The 25,033-nt window shown below is 42.7% G+C and overlaps 1 protein-coding gene across 4 annotated transcripts in view; it reads right to left on the bottom strand.

The window, feature by feature from the left end:
• FGGY (FGGY carbohydrate kinase domain containing) overlaps positions 1–23,052 on the bottom strand; it is a 398,594-nt gene extending 375,542 nt beyond the window's left edge. For all 4 annotated transcript variants that reach the window (XM_028142287.2, XM_054720996.1, XM_054720995.1 and 1 more), the window contains exon 1: positions 22,987–23,052. The gene's annotated coding sequence lies outside the window, so the exon portion shown is untranslated. The remainder of the gene's footprint in view (positions 1–22,986) is intronic.
• Between the last annotated feature and the right edge of the window lie 1,981 nt (positions 23,053–25,033).

Here is a 25,033-nt window from a genome sequence, read left to right as displayed (position 1 = left end):
ATGCTCTCCTTCACTTCACTCATTCAACAGTGACATCGTTTCTTCAAGCCACTTCTCAGAAAATTTAAATGAAACAGGTCAAAGCAAGAGCTGCTCAGTTTGAAGCAGAGGATCACCATGGCCCCACCCCCTTCCTTCCCTCAGGACTTGGGAAGGTTGGCAACCTTTGGCTTAGGGCTGATACACAGCCCCAGGCCCTCAGCATCACATCTCAGGCTTCCAGGAGCTTCTCGCTGCCTGCTGTCCAGCTGTGTCCAACCCCGTCCTGCCCATTCTCACCCCCAGCTCAAGATATCCCAAAACTCCTTGTAGATTCCCAAGTGCGTCCCACTGCTGCCCGACTGCCCATCACTTCAGACCTGCTCTTCCCTAATTCTTTCCTCCTTCTGTCTGGTGACCACGGACCCACACTGTAAGATCCGGCTCCATCATCACCTCTTCCTTGCTTTTCTCTGTCCCTTGGAGCCACCAGGGCACTATGTCCCTACTTTCTGTGGAAACTTACCACTCAGAATTGTGACTTTTTTAATTTCTCTATCCATCTCCTTTACTGGCCTGAACCTGAAAAAGGGAACTATTGATTTCCACATTGCCAGTCCTAGCACAGGGTCTGGTACATAATCCGTTTCCAATAAATGTTTTCTGAGTGAATGACTAAATCAGTGAATCAATAGAAGACAAGGATGAACAAATTCATGTTTTAATACAGTTTGCATTCCTAAATTGTATTGAAATGCAGTAGTGTTCTGTCTTGATTCTAATCTCCATGTGCTTCAGTCATCCAATTACAAATATTTATTGGATGCTTATAGCTACATTTTATTAATTCCTGGACACTCATTTTTTTTTTCTGCAAAATCAGACTGAATCTGACAATCAATGGCATCATACAATTAATTGGTAGCCTTTTTTCTTTCTTAGTAGTAAAAGAAATAATGATGCATCTTGCAATGAATGATATCTACGATTTGAAGAAATGCGGACTGTGCCAGGCACCCTGCTCAGAACCCAGGATACAATGAGGGACAAAATGGGACAGTGCCCCAGTTCAGGGCTTCCTCCATGTCATTATCTTTGAAAAGGACGAAGGCTGGCCAAGCTAGCTGGTCCACCTCCCCACCGCTCTCACACACACATCTTACTTTACTTGGGCTTCCTTCTCTTAGCTTCCCACAGCCTCCACTGTGAAGGGGTCTGGGGTGCTGCTCCTTAACACTGATCTTAGCCTATCAACAACTCTCTGCCCTTGGCTAGAACATTCCAAACACTACTCTAAGCACTTCAGGGAGAAACAAGGAATAAACAGAAAATGAAGAATACAAACATTCTTGCTGACACAGACCTGGTTAGCCACCATCCAGACTTGTCTCCACTCTTGCCAACCCCAAACATAAGAGAGATTCCGCAGCGGGGGAGGGGAGGGGAGGGGGGAGCCACCTCCTCACACCTAGGTTCCTCCTCCCTTTGACTCTCTCTTCCGCTGCAGGGAGTACACCATTGTACCCCCCACCATCATACATCCTGATTTATTTCCAGTAAAATCCAAGGAGGAGGATTCCCACTCTGCAGTTCCGGTGTTTGGACCCATCTCTTTGCTAAACAGGAAAGAGCCCACCCTTCAGGGGAGCCCTCACCTCGCCTGGTTCATTAACCAGTTCACTCCACTGTTGCTGGGATCTTGGCTGTCCCCTTAGCCCAGTGCCTGGCACCGCAGGAACCCAACAAGTCACCTGTCCTTAGGGAAATCATCAAAGGTGCCATGTTAACTGTGAGTCTACTGCTGTGCTAAGCAGCTTGTTTACATCACCACTTTTTTTTTAACTATTCTAAAATTAGAATTTATTTGGAAAATATTCTACAAAAAAATCAAACAATTCCATAAAACAATTTTTAAAAAAGTACTTACAACAACATTAAGACAACTAATTTACTGGGGCGATTTTCCTCAGGATCTATGTAAACCATAAAATATATATTCTATAGTAACGTTTTTAAGATATTTCTATGACCATGGTTGGCACCTATTAATATCTGCCATGGAAATCCTCCAAAATTCATCTTGTTTGCATTGAGGACTTACTGAACTCACTCACATACTGAACTGAACATGAACTCTCTCCTAATGCCTGCCCTTCAAAGAAAAATCATGGGATTTTTCAGAAATAGCCTGTGGAATACCTTACTGCAATTTTCATAGGGGCGTTGAACACACCGTCCTCAATACACTTTCAGTGACATATATATGAATATATACAGAGATCCCAAGTCTGACACCCAGTTGTTGTTTTTTATACATTCCCACTTTTAATTCTGACACTAACCCCTGAACATAATCAGATGAGGAAAGTGAGTCGTAGACAGGGAAAGGAACTCACTCCAGTATGTCATGCAACTAGTAAATAAGAGAGCTGACAGCGATCCAACTCCCTCTGGCCCCACAGTCCCTACCGTTTTCTCAGGATGCTACCCCGCCTGATACCCCTCCATTTATCAAATGGCCAAGGACTCTGCTGGGGGGCCCTGCCTACTTTGTCTCAGATAGGCTAACTCAGAACTCGGGCTGTCCACCTTCAGAGACTGACCCCTCCCCGACGCCACGCTGCCTCTCTCTGGCAAACCATCATTTCTAGACCGTATTACCAAGGATCAGTCAGGAAGAGTCAAACCCACAGGAAAAAGGGCTCCTATCTTCCCAGCATGGCTTGCTCACACCTCCCAGTTCATGTTTTTCTAAGAAACAGATCCTAATTAAATATTTTGGGTTCACCACGTTTTCCAGTATTATAGTTTTAAGTGATCTCTGTTGATTGTTTCCAGACCTGGACCCTGAAAGCAGGGAAGCAGAGAGGTTCAAGCCCTTGGGCAGCTTCCCTGAAACTCAACCCTGGGAGTTACACAAACTCTGCCAAAGGGTTTTCCTTGCCTTCCCGCTCACTCTGTGCCCTTTGTTCCTGGGTCAGAAGTACAATCTGCCGGTGTCCTGGACTCCAAACTGTATCCCAGTGCCTCTGGGGCTCAAAAGATAAAGTCACTGCAAGATGGAAAACATTATTCCCTTTTCTAAATTTTTTTAAAGGATTAGGACCCTGCTATGTGTCTGGCACTCTCACACGTGTGAACCTCTTCTGACTAAAACCCGATCAAGTTGGTGAGTCTGTGCCCATTTGACACCTCAGTGGGATGGGGAAATTTGCCCCAAGTCACACAAACAGTAAACAGCAGCACCCATATTCGAACCCTAGTCTCTCAGGGTAAGGCTTAGGGCTCTTTCCACAACACCAACCTAAAATTAAAAACCAAGTCCTTTGACCACTTCTCCAATGACAATATCAACAGCAAATGCAGCAACAGCTAGCATGTAGTAAGCTCTGCTCTGCAAATCGCCCATGTGATTTCATTTCATCCTTCTAACAACTGTGTGAGATCAGCACCATGAGCCCATTCTCCAGTAAAGGAGACTGAGGTTCTCCGTGTTAAAGCTGTGGAAGATCACTGAGCACCGAAGCAGAGGAGCTGGGATTGGAGGCTGAGTGGGTGAGGCTCCAAAGCGCAATTTACACATGGTCCCATCTCATTCTTTTTAGGCAAAGATGAATATTCTAAAAAGCAAAACTGATGGGGATATGGAGAGAGTGGTCAGGCAGAGAGAAATAAGGACATGGACGGTGGAGGCCAAGAGAAAGAAAAATACTGGAAACTCAAGCTGCCCTGCCCACAAGTCCTGAGCCATCCCTAACTTCTCAGCCCACACGATGCTTCAAAGGGCAGCAGAGCCGCCTGTCCAAGTCCCCAGCGTAAACTGGACTGATTTTTAGCCCCTATTCATCATCAAAAGATGGTTCTTACGATAAATATTTATACGGTTCATTAAGTAAGAGCCTGTATAAATATTATTAGAAATGTGCACAGGAAACCACAGACTTCACGGCTGGTTCTTCAACCAATGTGCAAGCTGCTCAAATGCAGTGTGAAAAAAGGAGAGACCTGGACATGGAGGCTATTCTTTGCAAAACTATTTCAGCAATTCTAAGAAGGGGGGTCAACGCTGCAAATACTGCATTGAAAACCAATCATTGAGGGGTTGTTCCCTTTTTTTTTTTTTTTCTCCTTCTTTTCCCCTAAATAACCTAATAGTAATAATACTGTTTCCAAAGACAACAAACCTCTGGAGGTGATGAGCTTACCTTCAGTCCTATTTCTTAAAGAGCCACTCCTCCAGGACTAATCTGGTGGCTGTGTCCACAGACACAGTGCCCCAGGGATCTGGGAGGGAGCTCAATATCCTCTTTCAACTTTGATCTTTGAACTTGGTTGGAAGTTCCTGTACAGGAGTCCTGCATGATTTATTTAGTTAGTTATATTACCATGGGGGCTGGTAAATTTGGGAAGAAAAAGATACGCAATAGTAGGCTTGTCCCCTTCAGTCTTCTTAACATAAAGAACTCAATACCACTTTAAACAAACCTCATATACTCTAAGATGATGAGAAAGTTCACAGTGGCAGGAAAAAGCTCATATGGCAATAGTAACTGGCTCTCTCATTGGCTTTATCAACAAGACACATGGAAGAAAAAGTGCAGATTGCTGACAGGTGCTTTTTCTCTTAAAGTGAAAGGCTACCATCTCCTAGTATTCTCTCAAAGATTAACTGAGATTACGTAACTAAGATGCCTAGCACAGTGTCTGATGTATGTATGGTACATGCTCAATAAATGGTAGCAATTATTAGGACTATTATTATGTGCCAATCTTCCTGTCCAACACCAAATCACTTCTAGACGCCTAAATCTTTTAATATGTATTATCTATGCATACGTGTTTGCAACATATCTAATAGCTCAAATTCCAACAAATATTAAGTGTGTTTTCTATGCCTGGACACTAGGAAGAGGAAGCTGAAAAAAATTATTTCTGATTTTTATGAACTGACAATTTAATGTAAGAATTTTATTTTTGAAATTCAAATGGTGATGCCTCAAGTTTATGTATTTCAAGCTAAACATAATGCACCTAGTAAAACTGCAGCAATGACTTCACATTAATCCTAATCCTACCATACTCCTGGGGTCAAGCAACCTATTCCAACTCCACCTTTGTCCACAGAATGCAGACACAGATGCACTAATTTACAGTTTTCATCACCTTTCCAACCACTCGATCAAAAACTCAGTATTTTTCAGGATTTTGAGGATCTTCATGTTCTCAACTGAGCCCATTTTTAATATATGTTTATTGATTTCAGAGAGGAAGGGAGAGGGAGAGATTGAAACATCAATGATGTGAGAGAATCATTGATCGGCTGTCTCCTGCATGCCCCACACTGGGGATCGAGCATGTAACCCAGGCATGTGCCCTGACTGGGAGTCGAACCGTGACCTCCTGGTTCACAGGTCAATGCTCAACCACTGAGCCACGGTGGCCAGCTGAGCCCATTTTTAAAGACAAACACAAGGCGATTGAAGAAGGGGAATCGTGTGAAATCAGACAGGAGAAAGACTGGCTGAACTTTCTAATTCAAAGTTGGATTTCAAAAGCCAGCACTCATCCAACCCCCTGGCCTGCCTCACCATATGACAGACACAGGGATCAAAACAGAGCCAATCCTGCCCGGCCGGTATAGCTCAGTGGTTGAGCATCGGCAATGAGGTCATTGGTCCAATTTCCGGTCAGGGTACATGCCCAGGTTGTGGGCTCGAGCCCTGGTAGGGGGAATGCAGGAGGCAGCAGAGCGATCAGAAGCTCAGTATTTAAAAAGGTGTCACATGGCCAAGACCTAGGCCCCATTATTACAAAACAAACAAAAAAAAGACCAGTCCTGGGTAGTGATCAAAAACTGCCACCCTCCAAGAAAGAGCCACACCGGCGATGGCACAACAGCTGACACCAAGAAAATACCAAATCTAGCCATGCTGAGGCCAAATGCACAGTGCAGGTCCTAAAGAAATCATGGGTGGAAAATCTGACTCCTCAGATAACGTCCCCAAACTCCAACTGCAAACAGCACCTGAGAGCAAAGTAAACTCCGAATCTCCTAAGTCCTCTTCTAGGAAACCCTGCTGACTCTCCCCTTCCCAAGCCCTACGGTAAAAAACACAAACCTCCTCACTTGTTATACTGCCTTCCCCGCTCTTCATGCTGCCACCCTGAGCTAGCCTCTTGCACAGAAAGGCAAAAGGGGACCCGCAGGTACAAGGTATGTGCTGTCGCTCCCATTACAGGTGAGGACACAAATCCTGAGGGTCAACACCCAGCTGATGGCTACAAAGCCCAGAGGAAGGAGGCCTGAGTCCCAGCAGGACTCCTGCTACTACCCCGCAGGGGCCTGGATTTTCACACTAACAAGCTGCCTTCATCGTAGACACACTCACAATGCTCCTCCAGGTCTGCTTATCCTGGGAAGCTGCTCAGCCACTCAGTGATTGGAAAGGCCTTCTCCACGATCTGATTAATAAATACCCCCATGGCACTATAAACGCTACAGCAGGAAGCACTGGTACCAACTGAGAACGCTCTGTCCCCTGCTTCGCTGTCTCTACAGGTTAAGCACAGTGTAGTGTGATATAGTAAACGGGAAATTACTAGGTTAGATTTAATCAGGAACGCCTGGCCCGTGGGCCTTATATCATTTGGTCTGGCCCTGCCATGGCATTAGGGGTGAGTTAATTAAATGTTTGACCAAATAGAGCAGGCTAATTTTTAAGTTGATAATTTTGTATGACCCACAAATGATGTTATAAATATCCAAATGGCCCTTTGGCAGAAAAAAAAAAAAAAAAAAACAAAAACGTTCCCCACCCCTATATTAAATAATCAAACACCTTTTAAAAATAAAAAGCCTTGAAGGACTCTCTGTGCATGGTGAGTTCTAGAAGCAATATCAGCAAACCTCTCTTCTGTGTAAAGTACCATGCCCCTCCCCTGGGACGCTCTCCCTCCTTGAACGAGGGCCCCACTTCCATGGGCACATGTATGGAGGGGAGAAGGAAGATGGAGAGAGAGCCCAAGACCCCCTGTGTGAGTCCGTCTCTCTCTCTGAAAACCCCGAGTCCACTAAAACCCAGATTTGGAATCCGATGGTCACTCTCCTGCCAGGACTCTGGGAACAGGAAGATGGCACAGCAGACACAAAGAGGGCGAAGCCTGGTGGCCTGCTTCTAAGTGCCAAGTCAGTGTATTTTAACCCCAATATGCCAATTACACAGCTAAGCCCACAGCAGGGAAAATTATAAGCAGCGATTTATTATTACATGGACTCTTCTTTTTGAAACATGAGTCCCTCACCTCTCTTTGAATTCTGAAATATTTAAATATACGGGATGGGGCAAAACAGGTTTACAGTTGTGAGAACCTGAAACGGTTTATTTTTGTATTACTATTTATGAATGATTATATTATCTTCCAAACGACGACGGTAAGCCTACTTTTGCCCCACTCTGCATATGTATTTTCTCTCCCTCTGTCACTTTCTTCTCCAAGGGGCTGCTGTTGATTTGCTGATCCAGTTAACTCTGAAATGATTTTCTACAGAACTAACCAGACCTTCAAAGCAGTGCCGTTATCATTAGCATATTGGCCAGCATCCACAGCTTTTCCCAGAAAGCCACTCAAATTAAAAGAACTGAAAAACCACCGACCTTAATGACTGCTGTCAGGAAGGGCTCAGGGCAGTATTAGGAAGAGCAATAGAATCCATTCCCCACACAGAAACACCCTCCCAGAGACAACGCCCCGCCAGACGATGTCTGAGGTCTCTGGCCTATTCTCGTGTTTACCTGTTTACAAAGCATGGCCCAGTGGCTTTAAGACCCAAGGTGAAAGGCCTAAGAATGAGTTATTTGAAGATTAAACATTAGACTTGGAGAACTGGACAGTCGGCCGTGCCACACACACAGACACCCTGTCAAAATTAACAAGAGCTCCAGTCTAGGCCTAACCACCACCAATGATGCTTCTGCCCAAGCTCTTTATTTGGCCCACAAGGACCTCAAAGCTCGGGCCCTGCCTGCCTCTCTAACCGTCCCTCCCTCCCTCTGTCCCTGCCCTCCTCTTCCCATTACCCCTTTGTCTCCCTCCCTGATTGCAACCCCTGATAAGGCAACCCTTCAAAAGTATTAGCAACCCCTCAAAGGGTTGGCACCTTTGTTCATACTGTTTGTTCCCTTTTCCTAGAGGCAAAGAACAAAAACTTGCAGTTCACAGATAAATGCGATGGATACATATGAACCTTTCCCCTCACAAATGCGGTAGGAAATACAAGTCAAAACAATATGGAGATACAATTATACAACAAATTGGCAAAAATTAAAATTTTTATGATACCCACTCTGGCAAGAGTGTGAGGACATAGTGTCATACACTTTTAGTGGGATAGTAATTGGATGAATCTTCTTTAGAACAATTTGCCAATATCTGTCCATTTTCAAAATCTACCCTTTTACCCAACAGTTTCACTTCTAAGAATTTATAGATCACCTCACCTAAATATATCTCACCTAAATATATATATATATATATATATATATATATATACACACACACACACACACACACACACACACACACACAAACGTCCATTACAACATTTTTTTTAAAGGCAAGAGCATACTCACAAAAACCCTGGAAACAATTTAAATGCTTATTAATAGGGGGCATAAGCAGCTGTTAAAAACAAGGAGAAGGAGCTAAAGAAAAATACTGATTATGTTAGGTAAAAGCAAGTTCACAGTTGTACTGTTTTCTTAAAGAGGATAGAGTATCAGTGGTTCTCAAAGGGTGGGCTCTAGGCAGAACAGCCTCAGCATCACAAGGGAACAAGGAACAAAACACGTCAGACATGCAAATCCTCAGGCTCCACTCAGATCTACTGATTCAGAAACTCTGGGAGTTCCCAGTGCACAGGGCCCTGTAAAGAAGCCTCCAGGGGATCCTGATAAATACTAAAGCTTGGGAATCCCTGCATTGAACTAGCATAGAGACCCACATTTCAGGAGGAATGTACAAATACCTGCTCACTAAGAAAAGTAATGCAGCCCGGCCAGAATGACTCAGTGGTTGAGCATCGACCTATGAACCAGGAGGTCACGGTTCAATTCCTGGTCTGGGTACATGGCCGGGTTGTGGGCTCGATGCCCTGTGTGGGGCAAGCAAGAGGCAGCTGATAATGATTCTCTCTCATCAATGATATTTCTATCTCTCTCTCCCTCTCCCTTCCTCTCTAAAATCAATAAAAATATATATTTTTGTAAGAGTAATGAGTGGAAGTGAGAGGGCAATTTTTAACTTCCCTTCTCGGTGCTGTTGGAATTTTTGCAATGAGCAGCTATTACTGTTAAAAGAAAGCTCTTCCTTGTAATGAGTTAAACTCTACTTTGTATGGCTCCACCCTCTAGTCCTCATTTTTATCCTATGGGATCATCCAATCCATCTAATCCCTTCTAGGTTAGCAACCTCCTACTGGGTCTTCTCTCCTCTATGCTGTATATTTTCAGTTCCTGTAACTGATGTTCCTCTATGCCATGGCTTTGCCTGCAACAACAGATAGGGAGAGGGATAAGGGGCACTTGATACATTTAACAAGAATGAGCTTCAGACACCCATGTTTCCACATGACATTGTGTGGAGATGAGGTACACATTGGACTAACAGCACAAGGTAAGCACACAGTAGGTCTTCTCTACCTTCCTGAAGGCCCTCTGGATGCAACATGTGCTGGACAAACCAGTGGCCCACGCAGCCCAATATGCAATCCCTACACTAACATCAGAATAATCTGTTCAGGAGAAAAGGAAAGGGAGCTAGGGAGTTTTCACCAACTGTCTTTGAAGGGGGACTTTGTGGTCACCCTGCTCCAATACCCTACTCTTCCCTTAATAGATCATTAGAAATTAGTGTTACCTGTATTTACTCAATATGCATTTTCACATGAACCCAAATGTTTCTCAAATGTACTTGTATTTGGAGCCAACCCTCATCTTGGATGAATAAATTTCTCATGAGCATTTACTCTGTGCCAAGCACAGTACTAGTGACTTGGTAGATGGCCTTGCTAATCCTCTGAACCACCATGCAGTGGCCACCACTACAGATGGGGTAACCACAGTGTGCAGTCAGGTCACAAGCCCAACCTCACAGAGCCAGCGGAAAGCAGAGTGGGACTTCAATCCTATGCTCTTTCCACTATGTCACATGATAACCATTAAACATCTTAACAACAGCCTCATTTGGCTACATAATTCTATAATCCAAGAATTTGGTAAATTACACTTAACTTAATCTGTCTAAATCATTCTTGATTTTACAGAATTTGTCTTCTCAACTTTCTCCATATCCAATCAGATACTGAGTCCTTTTGTTGTTGTTGCTGTTGTTGTTAATATGTTTTGTATTGATTTCAGAAAGAGAAAGGGAGAAGGAGATAGAATCATTGATCAGATGCCTCCTGCATGTCCCCTAGTGGGGATTGAGCCCACAAACCAGGCATGTGCCCTGACGAGGGAATCAAACCATAACCTCCTAGTTCATGGGTTGATGCTCAACCACTGAGCCACACTAGCCAGGTTTTAAAAATCAATCAATAAATAAATGTTTTTATTGATTTTAGAGAGAAAGGAGGGGAAAGGGAGAGAGAAACATGAACCAGCTCTTTCCTGCATACCCCCTACTGGGGATTGAGCATGTGCCCTCACTGGGACTCAAACTGGCAACCTTTCCATGCATAGAATGACACTCAACCAACTGAGCCACACCAGCCAGGGCCTGAGTCCTTTCTTAATATCTCCATCCCACAGCCAGTTTAGCAGAATTTAAGCTACCTGGCTCTCAACCCTGTCTGCAACAGATTTCAGTGTAGCTCAGCCCCAAATCCAGATGGCCAAGGGACTGGTAATACACTTAGCCTGAATGATTTCTACTTGATTTCCCCACTCTCCCTAAAGCCGCCCCACACATAAATCATTGTAAATGTACCTCCTGTGTGAACTCTGCTTCACTTGTCATCCAGGTTGATAAAAACTTCCTAAACAATTTAAGATGATGAAGGGGGGAAGGGGTACCAGACCTCCAGGGGAAACCATGACGAGTGTGGGAAGGAAACCTCATCCTGTCTCCCTCACATGTCAAACCTTCTCCCCAAACATTCACTATTCCTTCTCTCCCATGTCAGGGATTGGCACCACCAGCCACGCTGATCCTGTAACCAGAAATCAAGAGGCTCTCACTGACTCCTTGCACAGGTTATTCTCCATTTATCCCCCTCCCGCACCAAATACATATCCACTCTCAATCTTTCTATGATGCTCTGTGTCCTGTGGACCACAGTCTGGATCTCCAAGGCTCTCTAATCCTCTGTCTTCTAGTTGGGTTTGGCCAATGGCCTCAAAGCAGGAAGGAGAGTAAGGCCAGGACCCCTTCCTTTGGCGTGGCCTTGAACTAGCTGTACCTCTTGAACTAAGGTAACAGATCCTCTCAAGGCAGCCTTCTTCACATGACTTCTCCTTTTCAGTTGCTAACCATTCCTCCCCTTGCCCCACTAGAGGTATATAACAAACCTGCTGTGATTAGCCACAGGGATTCAGGCTGCCCTCATCTTTCTAAGTAGTTCCTTTATTGAAAAATATCCTAAGATGAGGGTATTTTATGTGTCCTTCTGATATACCTCCTTCACTGTGCCCTTTCCAGGCTTCAAGTGGCAAAAGAGGTCCCCATTATTACTGGTGCCTGGTGACCTCAAAATCCCATCCTCAGGTAGTCCGTTCTTCATATTTTCCTTAACAATTCTAGTTGAAGACTTCTACTTCCAGCCCAGAACGAGTAACAGGAACCATCCTGAGCCTCCCACCCAGAACAACTTAAAAAACAAACCCAAATAGGAAACAGAGGTTCTCAGGACACGGAAATCAGGCAACAAAGCAGAGGGATTCTGGAGAGATTTGGGAGGAGGAAAAAGAGGAGGTATTCTGAAATTGTTCAAGTTTAATGCCTGGGACCCAAGCCAAGCCCCGCAGTATCCCTGAGTTGAGGAGACAGAGTTAGGAATCTGTGGATAACAAGGAGGCTAGAGTACTTGAGGCAGAGTATGAGAGAAAGAGAGAGAGGGGTGCGGGGGGGGGAGGGAGAGGGAGAGATAGCTGTACAAAGGGAGAAGTCCAGCCATCTGCAAAGGGTACTCCTCAAGTATTACCAAAAGTACCAATCACTGTATGCATGTGAGGAATCTATCGGAGCCAGAAACACCCGACAGGATTAGAATAAACAGTGAAGGACTTCACACGCCCATGAATAGTGCCTATGTGAAAGAACCAGACTGAAAAACCTCAATTCCCAGAGCACTGGGTAGAGTATGCAAAGGGTTTCACTCAGTAGCAAAGAAGAAATAGTTCTGATCCCACCTAACAAAGCTTAAAGCAAGAATCAAAAGGATCAAATTGTTTCCAAATAACTTACACATGCCCCAGAACAAAGCTCAAGTGCACTTATAGAAATACAAATTATCTAACAAGGCAAAAAACACAATGTCTGATCTTCAATTAGAAATTACCAGGCATGCAAAAAGAAGCAAGAAAATACTACCCAAAATGAGGAAAATCAATGGACACTGGCCTAGAACTGACACATTTGTTAGAATTAACAGGCATAGCTATTAAAAATCATAACTGGATTTCATATGTTCAAAAAACTAGAGGAAAGATTGAGCTTAAAAGTTCAGACATAGAACATATATATAAAAAGACTCAAGTTGAAATTCTAGAAATGAAAACTGGAATATCTGAGATGAAAAATTGACTTTATGGGATTAGACAATACAGAAGAAAATATTAGTGACATTCAAGACATAGTAATACCAACTATCCAAAATATAATGAAGAAAGAAAAAGATTTTTTAAATGAATAATCAGAGCACCCTGGATGGTATGGCTCAGTTGGTTGGGTGACATTACATGCACCTAAAGGTTGCTAGTTCGATTCTCACTCAGGGCACATGCTCAGGTTGTGGGCTGGATCTTGGGTGGGGATGTGTAGGAAGCAGCGATTGATGCTGTGCTCTTACATCAATGTTTCTCTTTCTGTCTCCCTCTCCCTTCCTCTCTATTAAAAAAAACGAGAAAAAAAAAAAAAAACAATAAAAACATTTTAAAAATAAATAAATGAACAGAGTATCAGTGATCTATGGAAAAACTTCAAGTAGCCTAATACATGTGAAATGGGAAGCTCTGAAGAAGAGAGAAAAAGTGTCATGAGAAGTACTTGAAAACATAATGGGCACAAATTTCCCAATTTACTATAAACCTACAGATTCAAGAGTATCAATGAATCTCAAGCACAAGAAATATAAATAAAACTAAACCAAACCAATAAACATCATAATCAAATTGTTCAAAAGCAATGATCAAAAGAAAATCTTAAAAGCAAATGGGGGAGAGCCAGGGGGAGGGACATTATTCACAAAATTTAAAAAAAGTAAAATAATGCAAGCTCGAAGACAGTAGAGCTAAGATCTTTGAAGTACTGAAAGAAAAATACCTTGCATGTAGAATTCTTTACCACGTGGAAAAAAAAAACAACTTTCAAAACTGAAGCTAAAATAAAGATTTTCCCAGACAAAAGGTTAAAAAGTCCATCAGGAGTAGAACTGCACTATAAGAAGCAGCGAGAGAAATGATATTGCATAGAAATCTAAAAAATGTAAGAGACAAGGGTAACATTGTGGGTACATGAAAAAAATTTTTTAAAGTATGTGAAAAAAGAAAAAAAGAAAAAGAAAAAAGAAAAAGCCGAAACCAGTTTGGCTCAGTGGATAGAGCATTGGCCTGCAGACTGAAAGGTCTCAGGTTCAATTCCAGTCAAGGGCATGTACCTTAGTTTCGGGCACATCCCCGGTGGGGGGGTGTGCAGGAGGCAGCTGATCGATGTTTCTCTCTCATCGATGTTTCTAGCTCTCTATCCCTCTCCCTTCCTCTCTGTAAAAAATCAATAAAATATATTAAAAATAAATAAATAAATAAAAATAAATAAATAAAAGTATGTGAATATCTTAAAAATATAATGGACTGGTTAAAACTAAACTAACCATGTATTATGACGTTTAAACATATATAAAAGTAAAATGGGCAACATACAGCAACAGTAGTACAAAGGCTAGAAGGGAAGAACTATAAATCTATTTTTGTATGTTTCTTATATGAAACCTTTATATGAAGCAGTATAATTCCACTTGAAAGTAGGGTGATAAATTAAAGATGTATAATATAAACCACGAAGCAACCACTAAAATTATACCCGCCAAAAATCGTAATTGCCCTGGCCAGGTATCTCGGTTGGTTGGAGTATCGTCCTGTACACCAAAAGGTTGAAGGTTCAATTCCCAGTCAGGGCACATACCTAGATTTCGAGTTTGATTCCTGGTCAGGATGTGTATGAGAGGCAACAGATCAATGTTTCCCCCTCACATTGATGTTTCTCTCTCTCTTTCTCTCCCTCCCTCTCCCTCCCTCCTTCCTCCCTCCCTCCCTTTTTCTTGAAAATCAATAAAAACATATCCTCAGGTGAGGGTCTTTAAAAAGTTATACTTAATTAACCAATAAGGGAGAAAAATAAATTTATAAAAAAATAATCCAAAAGAAGGCAGAAAAAGTAAAAGAGACCAAAGAACAGAAGGAACAAATACAGAAAGAAAAGAAGAAGGAGGAGGGGGAGGAGGAGGAGAGGGAGAGGAGGAGGAGGAGGAGGAGAAGAAGAGGGGGAGGAGAAGAAGGAGGAAGAGTGGGAGGGGGAGGAGGAGGGAGAGGAGGAGGAGAAGAAGAAGAAGAAGAGAAGCAAGATGGTATACTCAAACCAAACCATACGAATAGTTACATTCAATATGGTCTAAACACCCTAATGAAAAGGCAGAAAGTGTCAGGCGTTGCTTTGTTATTCAATCTAACTATATGCTGCCTACAAGAAACCCACTTTAAATATAAGAACACAAATAGGTTAAAATGTAAAAGGAAGAAAAAGATATAGCATAAAACAGCAATCAAAAAAAAAAAACTGGAGCAGCTACATCATTAGCATACTAAGTACATTTTAGAGCACAACTATTACCAGGAAAAATGACTAAGTAGATTTCAGAGCAAATATATTATCAGAAATTGAAATAATAAAGGGGATGATTCACCAAGAAAACCAAACAATCCTAAATATTAATGTACCTAATAACAGTACATCAGAATACATAAAACAAAATCTGGTAGAACTTCAAGAAGAAATGCATATGTCTACAATGATCATGAGATTTCAATACCCCTCTCTCAATAACTGACAGAGTAGTAGATAGAAAATCAGCAAAGTTATAATATACAGTAGCAGTCAATAAAGTTGACCTTATAGACACTCTATCCAACAAGAGAATACACATCATTTTTCAAGTGCATTTGGAGACAGACCATATTCTGGGCCAAAAAAAAAAAAAAAAAAACCTCAAAAAGTTAAAAGGATTCAAGTCATACAAAGTACGTCCTGTAACCAGATGGAATTAAATTATAAATCAATTAATAGAAAGATATCCCATCTAATAAAAGAGTAATATGCAAATTAACCATCACTCCGCTACACCCATAAACCACGCCCAACAGCCACACCCATCAGCCAATCAGGCATGAATATGCAAATAAACCCAACCAAGATGGCTACAGCCACAGAGAGCAGGAGGGAGGCTTGGGTTTCCCAGGCAATGGAGGAAGCCAAGCTTTCCTCCTGCCCTTGCCAGCCTAGGCCTCCACTCAAGGCTACAAAGTTTCAATTATAGAAGATACATAAATCCCAACAGAAATGGCTGCCGCCACGGAGCAAGCAGAAGGCTTGGCTCCACTCCAGGCTACAAAGTTTCAATTGTAGAAGATAAATAAACCCCAGATACCAAGGCCTCCCCTTGGGTCACCAGGGGGCGTGGCTGGCCTGCAAACCATCACAGGCCCCTCGCCCAGGCCACCCCACACCCTAAGGGAACCCCCACCTTGATCCGGGACATCCTTCAGGGCAAACCAGCTGGCCCCCACCCATGCACCAGGCCTCTATCCTATCTAATAAAAGAGTAATATGCAGATTGACTATCACTCCAACACACAAGATGGCTGCCCCCATGTGGACACAAGATGGCCACCACAAGATGGCCAGCAGGGGAGGGCAGTTGGGAGGGACCAGGCCTGCAAGGGAGGGCAGTTGTGGGCGATCAGGCCAGCAGGGGAGGGCAGTTGGGAGGGACCAGGCCTGCAAGCGAGGGCAGTTGGGGGCGATCAAGCCTGCAGGGGAGGGCAGTTAGGGGTGACCAAGCTGGCAGAGGAGGGAAGTTAGGGGGGACCCAGGCCTGCAGTGAAGGGCAGTTGGGAGAGACCCAGGCCTGCAGGGGAGAGCAGTTGAGGGGGGGGACCAGGCCTGTAGGGGAGGGCAGTTAGGGGCAAACAGGCTGGCAGAGGAGCAGTTAGGCATCAATCAGGTTGGCAGGGGTGTGGTTAGGGGGTGATCATGCTGGCAGGCAGAAGTGATTAGGGGCAATCAGGAAGGCAGGCAGGCGAGCAGTTGGGAGCCAGCAGTTCTGGATTGTGGGAGGAATCCCAGATTGGAGAGGGTGCAAGCTGGGCTGAGGGACCCTCCTCCCCAGTGCACGAATTTCGTGCACCGGGCCTCTAGTGTAATATATTATAATAGAAAGTCCTTAAATATTTGGAAACTGAGTAACAAACTTCTATATAACCCATGGATCAAAAAAAGATTAAAAAATGAAAAAGATTTTAAGTAAATTTAAAAAAAAAAAAACAAAAAAAACAGCAGAAGTTATAGGATTAGCCCTAGCTGGTTTGGCTCACTGGATAGAGCATCAGCCTGTGGACTGAAGGGTCCCAGGTTCAATTCCGGTCAAGGGCACATGCCTGGGTTGCGGGCTCAATCCCTAGTAGGGGGCGTGCAGGAGGCAGCTTATCAATGATTCTCCCTCTTCATCAATTGATGTTTCTATCTCTCTCTTCCTCTCCCTTCCTCTCTGAAATCAATAAAAACATATTTTTTTAAAAAAGTTGTAGGATTAAGCTGAAGCAGTACTTGGAAATGTATAATATTAAATGCCTATATTAGGAAAGAGTCACAAACACATGGCCTCATCTTCCACCTTAAGAAATTAGAAAGTAAAAGGAACCCAAAGTAAGCAAAAGAAAAGAAATAATAAATTTCAGAACAAAAACAAACAAAAAAAGAGAGAGAGAGAAAATAAATGAAACCAAAAGGTGGTTCTTTGAGAGGATCAATAAAATTGATAAAAGTCTGGCCAAAATTATCAGGAAAATAAAGAAAAAAATCACAAATTACCAATATTAGAAATGAAGGAGATGAAATCACAATAGATTCTATAGATATTAAAATGATAATAGGAGACTATTGTGAGCAACTTAGATGATATGTACAAATATCGTAAACTACACAAACTATCAAATTTTATTCAAGAAGAAACAATGTCAATAGTCCCATATTATTGACTTTTCCCTCCCCCCCAACAAAAAAACTCTAGGCCCAGATGGCTTCATGGGTAAATTCCATCAAACATTTAAGGAAGAATTAATATTAATTCTACACAAGTGCTTACAGAAAATTGAAGAGTAGGGAATGCTTCCTAACTCATTCTATGAGACCAGAATTAGCTAGATATAAAACTTAGGAAGATAATACAAGGAAAACTATAAATCAATATCCATTATTAAATAGATGCAAAAATTCTTCAAATTTTACCAAATAGAATCCAACAAAATATAATAAGGATGCCCTAGCCAGCGTGGCTCAGTGGCTGAGTGTCGACCTATGAACCAGGAGGAAATGGTTCGATTACCGGTCAGGTCACATGCCCAGGTTGCGGGCTCAATACCCAGTAGGGGACATGCAGGAGATAGCCAATGAATGATTCTCTCTCACCAATGATGTTTTATCTCTCTCTCCCTCTTCCTTCCTCTCTGAAATCAATAAAACAAATATCGATATAGATATAGATATAGATATAGATATAGATATAGATATATAGATATAGTTTTAGATATATAGATTTTTTTTTAAAAAAAGCGATACTAGGTCCTAACCTAGTGGGATTTATCTCAGGAATACAAGTTCAGTTTAAAATTTTTTTAAAAATCAATGAATGTAATTCATCATATTAAGAATTTTAAAATGATCTCAATAGTTATAGAAAAAAGGAAATGACAAAAATACAACATCCATTCTTCATTTAAAAACAAATACCCAAAAAACATCACCTCTCAGAAAAGTAGGAATAGAATGAAACTTCCTAAACCTGATAAAGGGCTTCTACAAAGAATATACATCGAAGTTAATGATTGAAAAAAAAAAAATGCTTCTAGCTAGGCCCTGGCCAGGTAGCTCAGTTGGTTAGAGCATCATCCCAGTACACCAAGGTTATGGGTACCATCCGTGTCACAGCACATACAAGAATCAACCAATGAATGCATAAATAAGTGGAACAACAAATCAATCTCTCTCTCCCCCCCCCCCCCCCGCCTTCTTCTCTCTCTAAAAATCGATAATATATGTTTAAAAAGTGTAATGCTTCTAGCCAGTGCACTATAGCAAGAAAAATAAATAAAAGGCATCCACATTGAAAGGAAAAAGTAAAACTTTCTTTATTTACAGATAACATGATCACCTACATAGAAAAGCTGATAGCATCTACAAAAAAGCTATTAGAAATAATAAGCAGTTTAGCAAGATTGTAGGATACATGATCAATACACAAGTGGCAACAAGTACAAGTTAAAATTTTAAGACAATGTTATTTACAATAACATGAAAAATATGAAATACCTACAGATAATCTGACAAAGATGTGCAAGACCTATCTACTGAAAGCTACAAAACATTGCTGAACCTAAGACCTAAATAAGTCAATCTCCCCCAAATTAATGTATAGATTTAATAAAAGCCCAATTAAAAGCTAAGCAGGCCTTTATTTTGAAATTGACAAAATGACAACATTGTAAAATTAATGTGGAAACGTAACAGACCTGGAATGACCAAAACAACTTTAAAAAAGAACCAAGTTGAAGGACTTACATTATGTGACTTGAATACTTATTACAAAACTATAGTTATCAAGATTACGTGGTACTGGCATCAAAATAGACAAAAAGATCTATAGAACAGAATAAAACAACTGGAAATAGGCCCACATATGGTAAACTGATTTTGATCAAAGGTGCAAAGGCAATCGAATAGGGAAAGAATAAACTTTTCAGCAAATGTTGCTGGAACAGTTGATACCATATCCCTCCCCCCCGCCCCCCCCCCAAAAAAAAAGAAATAAACTTTGTTCCACATCTGGTGCTACAGATTAACTTTAATTAACTTAAAATGTATCATGGATTTAATGTAAAACCAAAAAACAATAAGGCTTCTTTAAAAAAAATAGGAGAAAATACTTGAGACCTGAGGCTAGGAATGATTTCTTAGATACAACACCTAAATCATCATCCATAAAAGAATAAACTGATAAAATAGACATCATCAAAATTACAAACTGATAAACTAGACTTTATCAAAATTAAGAACTCTGCTTTTCAAAAGACAGTTAAGAAACTAAAGACTCAGATGTGATAGAGAACTTATAATGAGAATATATTACAAAAACCTCTCAAAACTCATTAAGAAAACAGCTCATTAAAAAAATATATTTATTAAACACTACCCAAGAAGATACATGAAATATATGGGCTGCACATAAGAAGCTTGAAATTATTAGTCATTAGGGAAATACACATTAAAACCACATGCCAGGATTCCACATTGGAATGGCTAAAATTTGAAAGTGACCACAGAAATTGTGGGAGCAACTGGGAATTTCACACACTGCTGAGGGGGATGTAAAATGGCATGATCACTTTGAAATACATGTGGTGTTTCTTAAAAAATTAAACATACACCTCCCCTGTGAACTAGCTATTCCACATCTAGGTATTTAACCAAGAGAAATGAAAGCATATGTCTGTGTATACCAGGGGTCCTCAAACTTTTTAAACAGGGGGCCAGTTCACTGTCCCTCAGAACGTTGGAGGGCCGGACTATAGTTTAAAAAAAACTATGAACAAATTCCTATGCACACTGCACATATCTTATTTTGAAGTAAAAAAACAAAATGGCAAAAACACCCGCATGTGGCCCACGGGCCGTAGTTTGAGGACACCTGGTGTATACAAATATTCATAGCAGCTTTATTTGTAGTAGCCAAAGGCAGCAAATAACCCAAATATCCATCAGCAGGTATATGGATAAACAAAGCATCTACACTAATAAAAGAGAAATATGCAAATTGACCATACCTCTGCGATGCCCACCAGCCAATCAGGAGTGGGTATGCAAATTAATCCAACAAAGTTGGTGGGTTAATTTGCATACACAGGTGCAGAGCGAAGACTGAAGGCTCCGGCCCGAGCAAAGACTGAAGACTGAAGACAACTGAAGACTGAAGACTAAAGAGGCTTGGCTTCTCCGCTGTGGCCGGAGCGAAGGCCTGGGTCCCGGGTGCCGGAGGAAAACCAGTGCTGGCAGCCAGGGGAAGGAAGGCCTATTGCATGAATCTTCGTGCAATGGGCCTCTAGTAATATAATAATACAATGGAATACTATTCAGCAGAAAAAGGAATGAACCATGTATGCACATATAACATGGATGAATCTCAGATGAGGATTAAGGAAAAGTCATCTCACAAGAAAAGATACATATTATATGACTCTACAGATAAAGTCCTAAAAAATCTTAAATAATCTAAGGTGATAGAAGCTAGTTCACTGTTTGCTTTGGTGGAAGGGTGGTCCTAGGGAGGGAGGGGTTACCAAGGGCCACAAGAAATCTTTGGGGGTATTAGAAATATTCTTTATCTTGATTGTGATGGTTTCATGATTATGTACTGATGTCAAATTTTCTTAGATTAGACACTTTAAGTATGTAGTTCACTGTATGTCAAGTAGATCTCAATAAAGCTGTTCAAAAATGCCTTCTTTTCCCCATGGCACCTTGAGTAATGCATTCTTTCTTCATCCCCTACATTCAATCAGTAATTAATTCCTAACCGTTCTACTCTCCTAATCTCTCTCCAGTTTCACAACTATTACCCTAACTCTTTCGCACCTGAATTATAATAGCCTTCCTCCAGTCTTCACCCTGCAGGCAGAATTAATTTTCTAAAACAAGGGAGACACATTTTAAATTCTCTTACCATGACTCACTGGACCCTCCCTGTTCTGGCCTGTCACCTGCCCCAGCCCCAGCCTCCTTTCTGGTGATTTCTCACCTCACCCTTCCCTGATGAGCCATACTAATCAACAATGTGCCAGGTTTACCTAGTTTTGCACACGTTGTTCCCAAATCAAATATAATCCCTTCCCCTTTGTCTTTCTCCAGCCCACTCATACCGAGGCTTTGTAACTCAGCTCAGTTATTATCTCCTCTTGGAAGTTTTCCTAAACCCCATATCGGGCCATGTGCCCTTCTGGCAACCCCAGAGCATCTTCTGCATACCTTGCCACAGCACTAACCTCACTATCATATAATCTCCCCTGTCAGACCAGACAGCAGCAGACTGGAGAAAGCAGAGGTGACCACATCTTGTTCTCTTTACCACAATGCCAGGCCCACACCTGCCACAAGATTTGTGAACAAATGAATGAACTGAGGCACTGGTTTGGATGGCCTCCTCTTATACTACCTGGGTTGATTCTATATCCCACCTTATAAAGAGATGGGCAGGTAAGCAGTGAAATGACCTCTATAATACATTCTGGTAAAATAATTATATCAAATCCCCTGGGAAGGCGGGGGGTGGTCCCACTCTGGCTGGGAGTTTAAACTCAAGATTCACCACCTCAAATTGTTTTCAAAACCAGCTGGTAATTGACAATGATTTGAACTAAGTGAAAGGTTAGGGAAAGGGAACCAGATTCCGGGAAAAGACAAGGCCCACAGCAAAGATTAACATAACCTGGAAGAAGGCCCAGTCTCCTCCCAATAAACTTAATCCCATCTAGAAAGACACAGTTCTCCACCCTCTGGGCTATTCCCTTCTCCCAATACTCATGTTTTGACATTCAAATCCCCCGCCCCAAATCAATCTCCAGGCCCTTCTCAACCTCTGTGGTCTGTTTCCCCCAATCATTCTTAATAACAGGAGGTCCCCCTCAGCTGGTCCCTCCCATAGTCAGGCCAGTGGCCACGAGGTCAAGAGGCAAGCAGAGGCCCTCATTACCAGGAGACTCCCAGAAGACTAGGGGTAAGTCAATAAGGCTGAAAAACCCAGCGGACAACTTCAAAAGTAAAAAAGCAGGTGATACACTTGGTGGCTTATGGGAAATGAGGAAAAGCCAGCAAAACAAAGCAAAAGCAAAATTCTACCATCTAAATAACAGCCACATTCCAAGGGAGGATAAGCAATTCAAGAGATAATCGCTTCCTCACCCCTGAACTCCCATTTTAAAAATTAAATGATTATGGCTCTTCCATTTCTTGGTAATGATTGCCACTTTAATTTAGGGACGAAATGAGTTAAGGCAAGAGAAGTGCTTCAGTGGAAAATAACCAATGATTAAGGAAATTCATACTTTTGCATCTTGGAATGATTAGTCCCAAGGACTTACCTACTACCCAGGATAACTAACCAGACAGCACTACTAGTATACCTTCTGAACTGCACCTCAAACGTTATCACAAGCTGCTGATAGGGTTTCAAGTTACTAGCAGCACCGGCCTTAAAATACCTTCGGTAGCCAGATTTTAATTTAATGGCTCAAACATGCCTGGGGAAACTATCCTAAAATGCGGGACGGGCCGGAGGGGGGAAAGGGGAGAGAAGTGAACAGAGTCAACTGGACAGTGACGGCAGAGGACCTCGGGTTCCAAACATCTCATGGGCAGCTTTGGGGAATGCAGTAAAAGCCGACCCTGCCGTTGAGTGGCCGGACGCCTCACCCAAGAGAGGATACGGGGGACCCAACAACGTCTCGGGAGCCAAGGCCCGGCTGGAATGAGACTTTAGCAGCCTGAGGAGGAAAAGGAAGAGGAGGTGGCGACCGCACCACAAGGGAGGGAGGCTTCGGACGCGTGCGCTCTCCGATTGGATACCGTGCGCGCTGCGCGTCTGCAACAGGCCCTGCTGCACACGTGGGACTGAGAGGAGGGTCACTTACTTGTCCAATCTGATACCACGTATTAGCTAGCTGGACTCTGCAGGTGGCCCGGAGGAGCCGCACCGCGGCCGGACTGGGCGGTCTCCTCCAGCGATGGAAGCCCCGCCCCGTCCCAGGCCACGCCCAGGTCCCGGCCCCGCCCCGCCCCCGGCCGGCCGCGGCCCCCGTAAACTGCTCCCCGATTGGCCCTTTGAACAGGGCCGGATTGGCCTGTGCCAGTCGCCCCGCCGCCCGGGGCCGGGCCCAGCTGGTTGGTGGCGAGCGCGATCGCGCTGGGGCAGCTGCAATCCGCGGTGCTTTTGACGACACCTACGGGGTTTGGTCAGCTCCCGCGGAGAATTTCCCGTGCCGGGGGCTCACTTCCCAAAACTCACCCCTGCTTACCCTCGGCCGCCCCGGATCGTGCGTGTCAATGTGCATCTTAGAGCCACTTCTCGACCTTTCCTGAACACCAGGACTGTTGTAGACGGATGTAAAACAATAATAAAAATATCTGTTGAATGCTTACTTTGTGCCAAGTCTTGTTCCTGGTACAGTGGAACCTCGGTTCTCGAACTTAATTCGTTCGGGAGGCTGTTCAAAAAAAAGTATTTTTTCCCATCAGAAATAATGTAAATGGAATTAATTCATTCCAGATCCCCCAAAGGATCCCCTGTTTTAACTTTTCTTATATATACAGTACATATCGGATGTACTGTTTAATCTATAAACACTTTAAAAACAAACGACATGAAATGTAAGTGAAAAGTTAGCAAAAAGGAAAGGAAATGTACAGTAAATATGAAAATTTAATAATAATAAGCAGGAACAAAGGCAAAAAAAAAAAAACCTACAAAAATATTCACAGCACAATATCCTGAGATGTTAACAGCGGTAAACTGACTCATACTCTGGCATTCTCCCCTTTCTTTGTCTGAGAGACCGGTGACGGATCATACAGGTATCAGCATGAAAGGTTTGTCAGGTTGAGAAGCAAATTGTTTGAGACATTTAAAAAATGAGGTTTGACTGTACTTTACATGAATTTACTCATCTAATGCTGTGGCCAACCCTCTGAAGTGGAGAGCCAGTCTTTAAATCTACAAAACAGAGGGGTTCCTAGGCCTTTGAAGAGTTACAATCTGTGGGGCCTGGAAACACATACCTAATTTTATCCTCACAATCCCTGCCTTTCCAGTAAACTAGACACTGTTCGACCCTGTCTCACAGATGCAGAGTCAGAAACGTGATTAGCCTGTACTGAGACACACAGCTAGCTCCTAACCCGAGGGAGAATTCCAACCTGAGCTCTTATCTGAGCTGTTTCTTTTAAAAAGGCAGGTCCCAGGCTGATGGGACCCAAGATTAGGAAGATAAATTTAGCAAATCGCTGAGGCCAAGCCCTTTGTTTTCCGAGAAAAGCTAACTGGTGCCCAGTAAAGGGAAGTATCTTTCTAAGGACTCACCAGATATGAGAGGTAAGCCTAGGTCAGTGGTCGGCAAACTCATTAGTCAACAGAGCCAAATATCAACAGTACAACGATTGAAATTTCTTTTGAGAGCCAAATTTTTTAAACTTAAACTTCTTCTAACGCCACTTCTTCAAAATAGACTTGCCCAGGCCGTGGTATTTTTGTGGAAGAGCCACACTCAAGGGGCCAAAGAGCCGCATGTGGCTCGCGAGCCGCAGTTTGCTGACCACGGGCCTAGGCAATAACAGCAACTTTATTGACCTGGCCTATGTGCCTTGTGCATTATATCACTGTCTGCTAGCCTCATAACAACCCCAGAAGTCCACAGATGCTTTGATCTTTGTCTTACAGGTACTGGCTCAGTGAGGCTGAGGCCAC

Source organism: Eptesicus fuscus, chromosome 9 (genome assembly GCF_027574615.1).
Source record: "Eptesicus fuscus isolate TK198812 chromosome 9, DD_ASM_mEF_20220401, whole genome shotgun sequence".
NCBI classification, from domain to species: domain Eukaryota; kingdom Metazoa; phylum Chordata; class Mammalia; order Chiroptera; family Vespertilionidae; genus Eptesicus; species Eptesicus fuscus.
This window is presented reverse-complemented; position numbering and strand designations above follow the sequence as displayed.